General features: G+C 38.8%; 1 pseudogene; it reads left to right on the top strand.

The window, feature by feature from the left end:
• Window positions 1–13,869: 13,869 nt before the first annotated feature.
• LOC111536341 lies at window positions 13,870–15,121 on the top strand (annotated as a pseudogene).
• The last annotated feature ends 409 nt before the right edge of the window (window positions 15,122–15,530 follow it).

Below are 15,530 nucleotides of genomic sequence, written 5' to 3'. Positions count from 1 at the left end.
TGTTAAGATTTAGTGTGTATATAAATAGAATAATAGGATTTGCAAACTGGTCTTAAAGACTTAAAGGAAAGCTAGCTTGTTAAACGTTGTTTCAGTAATTGAATATTATTTTTAAAAGTAAATTTTAAGAATTAATAAAGTAACAATATTGATTGTTTCTGAATAAGAAAAACTGTGCAAGGACTTAAGAATCCTCATGCTGTCCACACGAAGTCTGTATAATACACATATCGAGGGGCATGGAGCAGTAAACAGCTGAGTCCCAGAGAAGGAGCAAGGAGACATTATTTACTGGGATTGCTGTCACTGTGGGGAATGATGATGGTGTAACACAGGAAATGTAGGCGTTGGGGTAAAATGGAAGGGGGAGCCATCTTTACTTTAAAGAGATGGGTAAACCTTTTCATGTCTCCAAAACTGAAATTGACTTCTGTCTCTCCAGAAACCCCATGATGAGTGAAGACATTAGAGTTGAGGAGAGAGAATAAAGGAATATTTAGGAGGAATTATGGTAGCATTCCTTTTACAAATCAGTTGAAAAGGGGAACAAATAAACAATTTTCAACAACTTAATTGTAAAGGTACCCACTGGGAGTGTTGGAATAGCAGTAATGGCAGTCACAATGACTGGTTTCATCAGAGCAGAATCTCCTGTCTCTGGCTTTAATTATCTACCATTCTGGCTATATTGTCACACAACAACCACCTCAAAAACTAGTGGCTAAAAATAATTATTTTATTTTGTTCACAATTTTGTGGGCTAAGAATTCGGGAAAGGCTCAGCAGGACAAATTTCTGGTTCAGATTGTATGAGCTAGAAAAGATGGGACTGCAAGGTTAGCTTCCAAGAAGGATTTTTTTACCCACATGCCTAGTACCTTAGTGCTCTTTGATCTCTCACTCTCTACATGTTGTATCATTCTTCAGAGCCTCTTGTGGAGCTTGAGATTCTCACAGCATGATGGTCTCAGGGTAGTTGCCCTTCTTACAGGATGGCTGGCTTTCAAGAGGCAGAAAGTAGGATTTGGCAGGGTAGTTATGGCCTACAAGTAGAACTGGAGTAGCATTACTTCCACTGACTCAGTTGGTCAAAGCACTCACAAGGCCTGCACAGATTTAAAGGAGGTGGAGATATAGACTCCACTTTTTAATGGTGCGGTGTCAATGTCACATTGACTGAAAATGGCAGAGTAAGGACCTCTGAAAATTCACTCCTACATAAAAATAATAAGAACACTGAAAAATGGTCAGAATCAACATTTTCAGAACTCTGGAAATTAATCAAAGGGTTGTGCAAATCTGGATAGCATTTATTCAAGTACAATGGCTAAAACTCATCAAGAACTGTAAGCTTTCTGGCATTTTAACTTTCCATATGCCCATCCCCCTCTCTTCAGCTCCATGGTAGCCTTAAACACCAATAGCCTACAATCAGTGAAAACCAGCATCCTGACAGCCACCGGAAAGGGTAGAACAGAGTTGAAGCACTTTGCGACATTCCAGAGAATTATCATTATTTGACCTGTCTGTGGTTCCCTGGAAAACATCAACCTCAAGGCTGTCTTTATTTTACCTGACTTGGAGCTTGCTCAGTAGGTAAACCTTTTTCTTCAGAGAATTCATCAAAAACAACGGAGGCAATTGTTGAACCTTGAAGCTGCCTGAGGTGGCAGATAGATTGCAATTGAGGTAGACAATAGGCTAAACAAAAAACTTAAATGGAATAACTGGGAAATGAAATGTCCATGGGGGCTTCAAAAACTGTAACATGTTCCTGGAAATCTGGAGGGCCATGCACATATATAGGGCTCTTTGCATGCTCAAGAAAAACCTGAGATGTCTCTAACTTTTTATGTCTGACTAACTTCAAGGTGCTATGCAAATAAGAAGTAAAGGCTAAGGTGGAGTTGTAAACTCTGCCTGAGTGTTGAGGGGGTGCCTCAACATGCACTCAGAGACCCTCAACAAAGACTAGGAGACTTACTGGTTTCAGACATGAAAGGAAATCTCAAGCAAATCATTCGCTAACAGAGTAGAAACTTCACTGGCCACACATGACAAGGAATACAGATTTCACCAAATTAGTTTAGAAAAGTCACTAAGCAAACAAGAAACCCTGGGCAAGTAGGCGAAATTGATTTCCACAGTTACCACGTTATATTATTTTAAATGTCCAGTTTTAAATTACGAGGCAAGCAAAGGAACAAGAAACTATGACGTATCCACGGTAAAAATGAGTCAATAGAAACTATCTTTGAGGAAGCCCAGTTGCTGGGGATACTGACTTGAAATCAGCTATTTTATAAAGAGCTGAAGAACTAAGGAAAAGCATAGAACAATGTCTTACAAGTACAGAACAGAACATCAACAAAGAGAGAAAGTATTTAAAAAGAAACTTGCAAGCTGAAAAGTTCAGTAACTGAAATAAAACTTTCAGTCAAGGTGTTCAACAGATTTGGGCAAGCAGAAGAAAGAATCAGTGGACTTGATAATAGACTGATTGAGATAATCTAATCTGAGGAGCAGGAAAAAAAAAAAGTAAGAAAGAAAAACACAGCCTAAGAGACCTGTGGGACACCAGAAGGCATACTAGCATACTCATAATGGGAGTCCTAACAGAAGAGAGAGAAAAGACAGCAGAAATAATATTTCTTTTTTCTTTTCTTTTCTTTTTTCTTTTTCTTTTTCTTTCTTTTTTTTTTTTTTTGAGATGGAGTCTAGATCTGTTGCCCAGGCTGGAATGAATTGGCACGATCTTGGCTCACTGCAACCTCCGCCTCCTGGGTTCAAGTGATTCTCCTGCCTTAGTCTCCCAAGTTGCTGGGACGACAGACACCCACCACCACGCCTTGCTAATTTTTGTATTTTTAGTAGAGATGGGGTTTCACCATGTTGGCCAGGCTGGTCTCAAACTCCTGACCTCAAGTGATCCGCCTGCCTTGGACTCTGTAAGTGCTGGGATTACAGGCATAAGCCACTGTGCCTGGCCGAATACTTCAAAATAAAATGGCCAAAAACTTTACAAATTCAATAAAAGATATGAATCTACACATTTGAGAATCCCTATGAATTCCAAGTTGGATAAACTCAAAGAGATCCACATTTAGACAAATAATAATCAGACTGTCAACATGAAGAGAAACCTTGAAAGCAGCAATACTATCAGATCAGGAATCTCCAATAAGATTACCAGCAGGTTTCTTATCAGAAACCATGGAGGACAGAAGGCAGAGTGTTGATATATTTGAAGTGCTAAAAGAAAGAGACTGTCAACTAAGACGCTAAGACTTCTATATCTATCAAAACTATCATTCAAAAATGAAGGAGAATTTAAGGCATTCCGGATAAACAAAAATAGAGAGAATCTGTCACTATTAGACCTGTCCAACAGGAAAAATTAGAGAGTCTTTCAGGCTAAAATGAAAGGACACCAAACTGTTACTCAAAACCATGTAAAGAAATAAAGAACCCAGGTAAAGATAACTATATAGTTAAATATATATAAAGTACAGCATAAATTTATTTTTTAAACTATTTTTTCTCCTCTTTGATTTAAAAGGCAATTTCATAAGGCAATAATTATAAGTCTGTATTGATGGGCATGCAATGTTTAAAGCTTTAATTTTTATGACAATATCTACACAAATAAGGGTGCATAGAATGGAGATAAATTGGAGCAATGTTTTTTTTGTATTCTGTTGTAATTAAATTGGCATTAATCCGAACTAGTTTGTTTTAAGTTAAGCTGTTAATTGTCATTGCCAGGGTAACTACTAAGAAAATAACTTAAAAAATACAGTAAAAGTAATGACAAGAGAATTAAATGGTACACCAGAAAGTATCTTTTTAACACAATAAGGCAATAATGGATGACTAGAAGAGCAAAAAGGCATAAGGCATATGAAAAATAAATTTCAAAATGGCAGATACAAATCCTGCTTGACCAGTAATAGCATTAAATATAAGTGAATTAAACAGCATAATGGATTTTAAAAAATGATACAACTGTATTCTGGCCACAAGAGACATACTTTGGATTCAAAGTTACAAATATGTCAAAAGTTAAAGAATGGAAAAAGATATACCATGCAAATAGTAATCAAAAGAGAGCTGGAGAGGCTATTCTAATATCAGACAAAATAGACTTTAAGACAAAATTGTTGCTAGAGATAAAAGAATATATTTTATAACTGTCAATCCAACTAGAAGATGTGAAAATTATGAACATACAGGCACCCAAGAAGAGAATGTCAAAACACATGAAGCAAAAATTGACAGAAAAGCGTATGTGATGGGAGTTATTGTTGTGGTCATCTTTAGAAAATATAATCTGCCACATGCACTAGAAAAATAACACTATGTTTAGTGTTCACATTATCTTGTTCTAGTAACTCTCATTTAGATATCTGTTATAGAAATTAATGGACTGATTATCCCTCAAATCTCAAGATCATTTATTAAGACTTCACATTAGCATCCAAAGGCTGAGGCAGTGCAGAGTTCATATGATACAGCTCATATAATTTTAAAAAGAAAGCATCCTTTTGTCTAGGTTTTTCATCTTTTGTATATAAGCCTGCCTTCCCCTAGAGGTCTAGATGTGATGTACTGATAGCCAGCTGTTGAGGACTGTAGGTGATTTACTCACCTCCAAGTTCTAGAGGCAAATTCTTATGGTGAACCAGGAAGCTGAGGCTTCCTTCATTGAACATTTAGAATGCTGTTATTCACCCAACAGTTGATATAGTCCATGTCATACTTATAAATTTTTCCCACAAGGGGACAGCATATATCAAAATGGGCTAGGTGCAGTGGCTCACGCCTGTAATCCCAACACTTTGGGAGGCAGAGGAGAGCAGATCACCTGAGGTCGGGAGTTCAAGACCAGCCTGACCAACATGGAGAAACCTCGTCTCTACTAAGAAAAAAAAAAAAAAAATACAAAAATTAGCTGGGCGTGGTGGCGAGTGACTGTAATCTCAGGTACTTGGGAGGCTGAGGCAGGAGAATTGCTTGAACCCAGAAGGGGGAGGTTGCAGTGAGCCGAGATCATGCCACTGCACTCCAGCCTGGGCAACAGAGCAAGACTCTGTCTCAAAAAAAAAAAAAAAAAAAGTACGTTGATAGGTGTGGTAGGTACATTTTCTAGAAATTCTTCCCATGATTCGAGGTCCCAATCCCCAGGACCTGTGAATGTAATTGGGTGTGAAATTTGTGATTGAGTCTTGTCACAACTGTGTTACTTCATAACACAGTTGTAAAGGTAAGCTATCAGGGTATCAAGTAGCCTAATCTAAACACATGGGCCCTTAAAGTAGAGAATTTTCTCCAACTGGTGGCAGAAGAAGAGGGCAGACGGGAATGTCAGAGACATTCAAAACATAAGAAGGCTTTGATTCACGACCATTCCTAGCTTTGAAGATGAAGGGGACCACATGAAAACCGTGGATGGCCTCTACAAGCTGAGGGAGGCTGTCAGCTGCCAGCTAGAAAAGGAAGGGGGACCTCAGTCCTACAACTGCAAGAAAATGAATTCTGCCAACAACTTAAATGGACTTTCGGTTGAAGCAGATTTTCCCCCATAGCCTCTTGAAAAGAGCTCAGCCCAGCCAGCACCTTGGTTTCAATCTTTTGAAACTCAGAGCAGAAAATCTAGCCACGTACACCCGGAATTATGGCCTACACAACTGTGAGGTACTAAACGAGTATTCTTATAAACTGCTCAGTTTCTGATAATTTGTTACACATCCATGGCAAATTAATACAGTGGATCAACAGAGTACCAATGTGGAACCCCCATTAATTCTTATCTTTCTTCTTCCCATGATCACATGAGTGAGCTACACAGATGTTGTATATAAAGCAAATGTGAAGATGTCTATGACAAGCGATGGGCATTGCAAATTCAGGGATTTCCCCAATACAGATAGAAAGTCTATGGATTTAATGATTGTTGCATATGTGATATGGGTTTTATTATCGCTTCAAAACATTATGTTTCATTATGGAAGGGGGTTGGGCTGTAATCCTGGTTGGGGGACATATGAACTAAGACAATATTCTTACACAAATGATTGGGGGGAATATGTGAGAAATGAATACATGATATATGGGCACAATTTCAACTTTATTTTTACTGCAGCAGATAATGATAAGATGTATTTTCACTGAGCCTGTAGAACTTAAAGGGCTTGTCCAAGGAGATTTTTGAATGTACAGTTTTGGAAATCTTTTCAGAAAATGAATAGAGAAACTTACCTTTTGTTGTCCTTCATTGTTCAATCTTCCCTCATTGAAAATAACCCTGTGTCAGACACTGGTGATAACTATCAAATTGTTAATCATTCTGCAGCCCCACCAAAGTAGAAAATCTTTCTGCTCTCAGATGCTGCATCTCTCTAATAGTAGCAACCTAATCTTGCACCTTGACATGAATCAACTCATGACTGACTTTAAAATGCTTAAGCAAATGCTTATTTGCATTGAGTTTTCCATTTCTTTATACTATATCCCCATTGTTCATAAAGTCACATGCTTTAAAACTTTGGTTTGAATGGAAAAGAAACTTAAAGATACAAAGTGCTGAGGTTGATCCTTAAGCCACAAAATAAGAATTTTCCCTCTCTGCCATTCATTGTGTCATTTTGTCATATTCTCTCTCTCTGTCTCTCTTTCTCTCTCTCCCCCATCACTCCTTTCCTCCTTCCTTCCCTCTTTGGCCTCCTCCCTTGCCCCTGTTTTAAATATATATTCCTATTCCATTGTAATGCCAAAATGCTTTAGACTGAGCATAACCCTCACTTGAGCTTTTTCCCTTTTATCAGCTAAGCTTGGAAATTTTCAGAGGTTAGATATGATTAGTTACTGTGAAATACCAAGACTGACCTTTTGGCAATTGTCCTTTCATCCAAATGAAGGGTTCAACTTTCAAACAGTTCATTTACTAGGTACTGCACCTATTCAAATGAGCCTGCATTAATACAAACATTTTTGAAACAAAGTTGTTGAGATTGTTTGAAAGATGGCCAGGCACGGTGGCTCACACCTGTAATCCCAGTACTTTGGGAGGCAGAGGCGGGCAGATCACCTGAGGTCGGGAGTTCGAGACCAGACTGACCAACATGGAGAAACCACGTCTCTACTAAAAATACCCAAAAAACTAGCCAGGCGTGGTGGCAGGTGCCTGTAATCTCAGCTATTTAGAAGGCTGAGGCAGGAGAATCGCTTGAACTTGGGAGGCGGAGGTTGCGGTGAGCTGAGATCAAGCCATTGCACTCCAGCCTGGGCAACAAGCAAAACTCCTTCTAAAAAAAAAAAGAAAATAAAAAAGAAAGAAAGATAACCCATCCCACAAGAAGAAGATCAGTTTCCTTACAAGCAGGTTATTCTCCTAGTCACAAATGTATACACAGACTTAATTTCTTTTTATGTTTTAGCTTTATCTTTATCCTTCCTCTGCTGTGCTGGTGCTGCACAGAAATTATGTAGAGGAAGACGTGTATAGGGCAGGGGCAGGGCCTAGCTTAAGATGAGACCTGGAGAATATTGCTAATAATTACAACAGGAAATGGAAAGGCTGTCTTAGAATATTTTATGTGCTATTCATTGTCATCCTAGGTGCACTGGCTGAGCGCCATCAATTATACACAGTAATGCAATTAGTCAACACACAGAAGCTTGTATTCCAAATGAAAATTTCCTACATCTGAGGCATCTGTGTAAAAGGTAAGACGCACTACATTTCCAAAACTGTGTATAAAATTCTATTTACAATGGGTTACGAACTCAATACCCCTAGAGGCAAGGCAGGTAGACAATAAGGAAACAGTGGTAACTATGATAAATTGGGTGTGTCTGCCCTATCTTTTTGTCTTTTTTTGTTTTGAGATGGAGTCTCCCTCTATTGCCCAGGCTGGAGTGCAGTGGCGTGATCTTGGCTCACTGCAACCTCCGCCTTCCAGGTTCAAGCGATTCTCCTGCCTCAGCCTCCTCAAGTAGCTGGGACTACAGGCGTGTGCCTCCATATCCAGCTAATTTTTTTTGTATTTTTAGTATAGATGAGGTTTCACCATGTTGGCCAGGCTGGTTTCAAACTCTTGAGCTCAGGTGATCCGCCCGCCTCAGCCTTCCAAAATGCTGGGATTATAGGTGTGAACCACTGCGCCTGGCTGTGTCTGCCCTATCTTAAGGAGACAGCCATGCTCCAACCTCTGCCTCTTGTTGCCACACAGATTCTGAGACCACTGTTGCCCGATACTGATTCTTGAAAGAGGAAGCGGAAACATGGATTATTTTATTTGAATTCCCCCATATATAAATGCTTATTCTTTTTTCATACAAATGAAGCATAATAGACAAGACAAACAAAACACTCCTATATGCTGAATTTAGCCACTGGATCATTAATATCAAGGTGACCATTAAAATCAAGGGTTCCCAGTGATCTCGTTTCCCTCATTGGTTCTGTCCCTTTTACTAGGTAGACATATTTAGTATACAAACAAGTATTTTCAGTTAGGGATAGGTGTATATGTATGTGTGTGTATATATATGTGTATATATGTGTCTGTGTGTATATATGTGTGTGTATATGTGTGTGTATATATACGTATGTATATATGTGTATGTATATATGTATATAATTTGTTCAAGGGTGTTATCTTTTGCATGAAAATCAATGTAGGTGTATGAACTGGGCCCGGGAAATTTATTGGAAGTCAGTAATAAATAAATATGACCACTGTGTTTATTTTACTGTCTTCTGATTAAATTTTATGTTGACTCTGGGGTCACTTATCTGATACACTGCAGTGGGATATTTCCAGGAGACTTATTTAGAAAACCTGATTAGAACCCAGTAGAGGGTAAATGACAGAGTCCAGTGAAAGCAAACATTCTTGGAGGCAGTTGTATTCACTCTTCATGACTATTTCTGGAAATAAGCTTTAGGGAAGGATGTTGCCTAACTAGGGCTTACTATAGAGGGATTTTCCTGTTCCTGCTGGCAATTTATGTGGTTACTATGAATCAGTAGTAGAATTAGATGAATTTGTTGACTGAATCAGTTGGAGTTTCTGTTTGTTTTAAATCAGGCATAAAATATATTATGCCCTGCAATGACATTTAAATAGAGATTTAGAATCACTGGATTACTAAATATAAGTATCATATGGACAAGTAAAATGCATCAACTTCAGGGATTCCCTGCCAGAAAGTCATGCATACTGGATTCATTGCACAGCCGTATCTGGGACCAGTTCCCCACCACATTCAGCTTGTGCAGGGACAATCTCAGAAAGAAATGTAAAGTGGCTGATTACAGTTTTGGAGTGTATTTCCTGAGACCCCTTCCCCCTTTCTGACCATGTAATTCATCATTGATATTAACATAATAATGATGATTGAGGTAATAAAACCTAGATCTTTCTCATGAAGTTCAGAGACCATAGCAGAGGCTGCTGGTGCCCTACCATATCCCTTCGGTGTTCACCTGGACATGCAAAAGGCTGCTTGCTACAAAAACCTGCTATGGTTACTCTCTGTCTGAGAAATTTTTTTCCCCTGTGGTCAAAGAGGCAAGCTCTCCTTCTGTCTAGGATAAGGTCCCCAGAAGTAGCCTTTAACCAATGACTGACGGGAAGTTGATTGATAAAAGCATCCCAACTTCCTTGACTGTCAAATGATGATTCTCTAAGATGTGACTTTGCATTTCCAGCAAGTTCCCATGTGATGCTTATCCTGCTGGCCAGGGACTACACTGTGAGAACCACTGTACTAAAGACATTGAGCCACATCAAGGACTGAAGCATTTTAGGATTTGATCACATGTTTTTTTCATAGAATAAATTTCTAAAATCTATTTTTAGTTATGCCTCCTACCCATGGAAGTCAGTTACTTGAAATAACCTGTAGGGAAAAAAACTTTTCATTTATATTTTATCTTAGCCATTCCCTTACTGTGATTTGATTTTCTTGCTGTCAAAGTAAACCGTTTTGGTAGGCCTAAACTACCAAAAAGTCATTAGTGGTATAAATTTTCAAATAATTCAGAAAAATTCTATTGCATTATTTGTGAATCTAAATGGGTTAATGAGTTTTATTCTACAAATAATATTTATAATAATAAGTCTTTCATAAACATAAGCACAAATTCTTTCATTAGTACATTTTTCCTGTATGTCAACATTTTAAATAAAGTACATATGTGAATTTTATGGCATTTTTTTCATTTGTGATCATATATTTCTTTAAGGGAAATAACACATCACTTCAGATTCCTGTTAATTTTACCTGCTGTCATCTCCTACCTAAATGAGTCATGTCAAGTATTACATGCTGCTTCTCCTGACAAGTACCTGAAAGTTGGAGCAATTTTCACACACTGTGTCCTATTCTTCTGTCATAGTTCTTTAATGCATTATGGGCAGGAAATGACTTTGACTGATGAAAAGAGTTAGTGGGAGGATGTTCAAATCAAATGGCACTTATCCTTGCCCTCCACCCCCTTATCTCTGAGAACTCCCCACAGATGGCTTACGTCGTCCTGGGCTGGTTTATGGTATAGCACCATTCTCTGCTAAGCTCTTAAACAGCAGTACCTCTGTTTAATTCCACGTCTTCTCTATCCGTTCTGGGCTCTCCTATCCTCTTCCCCATTGCTGTGCTTCACTTTATTCCTTTTTTCAAATAAAACTAACATATGGCTTTTGTGTGTGGCTGATTTCTAAATCCTGGAAATAACAGGGAAGGGAAAAAATGGTGACAACCCAGCCCAGTACCACAAACTTACAACAGAATATCATGCCACCATGTTCTCAGTTCTTTAGCTATACCCAATCACAGAGAATTTCTCCTCAGGCCTCCATATCGCTTATATCTTTGCCTCTTCGTCTTTCTCTCCCCTGCTTTCATCCAATCTTCCCTTCTTGTTGGCCTCCCTCCCGGCCACCTTAGTCTCTCTTACTCTGTTTCATGGTGTAATTTGGCTTTCATTCATTTAAACTTTGAGCAAGGGTCCTCACATTTCTCTATGAACAAGTCAGTCAAGGCCCATCATCAAAGTATTCTTATAGACAAAAGAGCTATCTACCTCAGAGAAGATTTGAATCATTCTCCTAGAGAGGATGAAGTGACTATAGTCAGTATTGTTTTAAGTACCATTTTAAATACCCCCGACATTTGTTGAAGGGAAGACAATAGGGAGGCTTACTGCTGAGAGTATTTTTGTGAATTGACACAGGTCTGGAAAGGAAAACTAAGGTGAATTAGGAAGTGCATTGCTGGTTTATGTTAAAGAAGAAAATGTTTAAGGACTCTTGCTAAAGATGGCAATGAAGGCTTTATTTGGGGAGACTATCGCTATAGGTAGAGGAACCACTGCAATGATGTCTTGAAATGGGGGAAGGATATTGGGCTGAACTCCAATAAGGACAAGTGGGGATTTACAGCCAAGGAGCAGGTCAGTGGGTGGAAAATTACTAAAAGGAAACCTCAGGGTAAGGGTGACTCTTACTAGACCAACTCAACATAATTCCTGCTGAAGGCTGGCCAGGGTGATTTGATATCGAGGATGGGGGATGAGAAATTTGATGATACAAAGTGTGGGGGATTTTCAGTAAAGTAACTTAGCCCCATTCTTGCTTATACTTGATTCTACAGGGACAAAGAGGGAAGTCCAAGGTCAGACTAGGTTAAAGGAGAGAGTCTTTGTTACTTGGAAGTCAGATTCCTCGTTCTAGCTCTGCTTCTGTCTGGCAGTGTGGTCTTTTACAAGCCACTTAATGGCTCCCAGCCTGTGTTTCAGTTGTAAATCGAAAGAGTTTGTTCTGTGTTTTTCAAGCTGAAGCATAAGCCTACACATAACAAACAAAAATTCACCGTGGCTCCTGTTGAAGCAAGGGAGGAGTCCAGACCCACCCCTTTATTTTTTTCTCTTCCATGGCCTCAGGGGCACAGTTCTGAAAACACTAATCTAGATGGTTTTCGTAAACAATTGTTCCCTGCTTTTCTGGAGCTTTTTATCAAAATTCAGTTTACTATAAATGCTCCTCATATGTCAAGCAGAAGCCTCTCAGGTGGAAGCCTGAGAAAGGAACTTCCCGTGGCCTGACATAGCTGAGGAATTTTGGAGCACAGTGGTTTCATGTTTATTTATGGGTTGTTTACGGCCCTAGGCTAAGCTATAACCAAATCTTACTCACCATCCTATGTATTCCTAATATTTAAAAGTCTATCACAGGTCTCGTCTATTTTGGAAATGATGTACCTGTTGAAAAGTATTTTTTTTCTGGGAAGAGAGTCTGGGGGTCATTTTGATTGAGATTTGACATTTGGCAATAACTGATGAGTATGTTTTTTATCTTAAAATGCCTGCGTAATTGATAATATACTTAAAGAAATCTATTACATTAGCAGGCGATTCCATGAAGAAGGCAGAAAGCACTTAAACCTCTATAGCAGGAATTTGTGACATACCACAAAACTGCCCCAACCCCTTGGGAACTTGATTTGCATTCACTTGTGGAGATGAGTCCCCTGCACTTGCCAGAGACCCATGCCAAGTGGGCAGTGGGGCAAAAAACGGAGGGTCATTCCATGAATGCAGGCACAACTGAAAATAAGTTAACACCTCCAGAGGAAATCCTTAGCCAACGGCGAGTAGGAGTAGGTAGACTAATGCCCCAGCCACTCCTACCTTTGATGGTATGATTTTGAAGGGTATTCTGTGCAGTTCTTCACAGTATCCTCAAGGAGACTGAGTCTCATTTTTCTATAGAAGTAGCATACATTTGATTTTCTTCCTTCCTTTCTCCGTTTCACTTTCTCTGTCTCTCATTTTTGCATCCTGGGATTACCTCATAAATACTTATCTGCCTCCAATTCCTTGCCTCAGGGTCCACTTTTGGGGGGAACCCAAATTAAACTAACTTCCAATGTTGGTACAACTTCCTATACTAACAATTAAATAGGTGGTAGACTGATTTCAAAGCAAAGCTTTTGCATTCTGCAACTACTCTTAACTACATATATGTTATTGTTTCAGTAAATTGTACTGTGTTCTTGAGAATACAATCTGAAGCCAAGCAGAGGAGTAGGTACAGTAATTCTATTTTTACAAGAATTATAAATTGAGATAACCATGAATTATATGATTTTAGAATGTACCTTTTTAGCTTTCATGGAGCAAGTTTGTTGAGGGTTTTTAATTCAGTAAGAAGATAAATACGATGCGGTTTTATTTTTGTCAGTTAACTATCCCCCAACTGTGTCAACACCCCTTTCCCAAAGATTTTATACTAACTTTATGACATCTTAGTCAGATTCCATGACTCTCAGCTTACTTTGCATTCCTGGAAATAATCATTTTATTTCAGAAAATTATTTTCTCCTCAGTGGGAAGGGAGGGAATTATCAGTCTCCGTGAACACCCCCTAAAAGACTGGTGACTTTTCCACCTTCTGCACAGTTCCCCAGTCTTTATGGGAAAGCAGGGTGGTGTTGGTTGATGATAAGGGTGGCATTGTCCTGGCACCTTCCAATAAACCTGACCTCTACTGTAGGTGGCTCACTGAAGACTCAATGAACTTAGAGCGCGTCTTCAAATTGCTCCTTAAACTCCCATCTGCATCCTGTTGTGGTATGTTTACTTAATCTTAACAGTAAATGAATTTGTACTTCCTGAGTTCACATCAGCAAGTCTGTTATTAGAAGTCAGTTTGAGTTTTAGAAATTTATTAGGTATGATTTACTCATAGTAAATGAGACTTGGCTAAAACAGGTGGAATGACAAAATCAGAAGCATCAAAAATCATGGCTACAGTCACCTTATGACCATCCAGAATTAGAAGGCTATCTGCAGAGATTTGAGAAATGGCAACAAATGAAAGTGCCAGCATCTTTAGTTCAGCATTTGTAACTGTGGAGTATGTAGATTCACTTTTACCTGAGAGTCCTCTGCAAGAACCATTTTAAAATGCTTGGAATTATATGTTGATAATTATACAATGTTCTAGATTGCAACATGGGGATCTGCTGTCATTCATGAAAGCTTTTATTTCTTGTTCTTTTTGCTTGGATTTCTATTTCAATTTATACTTTGCGTTAAAAAGAATAACATTGGCCGGGCGCGGTGGCTCAAGCCTGTAATCCCAGCACTTTGGGAGGCCGAGGCGGGTGGATCATGAGGTCAGGAGATCAAGACCATCCTGGCTAACATGGTGAAACCCCGTCTCTACTAAAAATACAAAAAACTAGCCGGGCGTGGTGGCGGGCGCCTGTAGTCCCAGCTACTCGGAGGCTGAGGCGGGAGAATGGCGTGAACCCGGGAGGCAGAGCTTGCAGTGAGCCGAGATCGCACCACTGCACGCCAGCCTGGGCGACACAGCAAGACTCCGTCTCAAAAAAAAAAAAAAAAAAAAAAAAGAATAACATTGAAAAATATAAACCAGAGACATGGGAAAACCAATGGAAATGCTTTACAGTACTTCTCTTTAATCACTTTTATATCCAGTTGCTTTTATTTGTGGAACCTATCATTTTACAGAGTATTTCAATATTATTTATGATTGAAAAAGAATGACAAAATGGTATATGCTTTTGGCAAGGTGCTTTGGCTATACTACAGTCTTTGATACTACTTGGCACTATTTCTAAGCCTGCATAGATTCTTGTACCACAAAAAGAGTATGTAAATAGATTCATAAAATTCATCAGAAGTTTAGAGCCCCATTTGGAATAGAAGCTGAATATGCACATCCTTTGGAAATTCTAATTTTTGGAACTGGATTTTTCATTGGAATCATGCTTTTGTGTGATCATGTAATTAATTCTTCTTTGGACATGGGTGATAATTTATTTGATAGAAATTATTGATGCCCATCGTGGTTATGATATTCCTCTCAAACCTTTAAATCTCATCCTTTTCTATGCTGGTTCTCAGCATCATGATTTACACCACATAAACTTCATCAGAAAGTATGCTTCTACATTTTCATGGTGGAATAGAATTTTTGGAACACACTTTCAGTTTAACATTTATAGTGAAAATATGAAGAAGTTTGAGAAAAGGCTGAATAAATATCTCATAAAAACCTTTCTGAAGATATACATTTTCCTGAATTGAAACTAGTAGCTAACATTGCTTCTGGGGAGCAGAAACAAGCATGTGTCTTGGTTGCTGAGTGATAAAACGAATATTAATAACCTTTAGTTATCTTCCCAGTGGAGACTTTTTCTACTTTACACACAAATTCTGTATATGTAGAAATACACAGATAATAAGTATTTCCTGCAAAACTAGTCCCCTGTTCATCACCTCACTGCTTTTCTCTCTTGCCCCACTTTCTTCTCTCCCTCATTTCCTCCTCTCCTTAAACTTTCCCCTTTCATTCACTGTCCCTTATTTCTCCCTCACTTCTGAGGGGCCAAATTGGCTGTCTTCATATTATAAGGCCCACCCTTTTCTTGATAATCTCTGGTCAATCAGCTTCATTCAGTGATTGCTTTGTGAACATTCCTGTGCATCATAAGAC

The sequence above is a fragment of the Piliocolobus tephrosceles genome, chromosome 12 (assembly GCF_002776525.5).
Source record: "Piliocolobus tephrosceles isolate RC106 chromosome 12, ASM277652v3, whole genome shotgun sequence".
NCBI lineage: Eukaryota > Metazoa > Chordata > Mammalia > Primates > Cercopithecidae > Piliocolobus > Piliocolobus tephrosceles.
The sequence above is the reverse complement of the archived record's forward strand: the minus strand, read 5'-3'. Positions and strand labels throughout refer to the sequence as shown.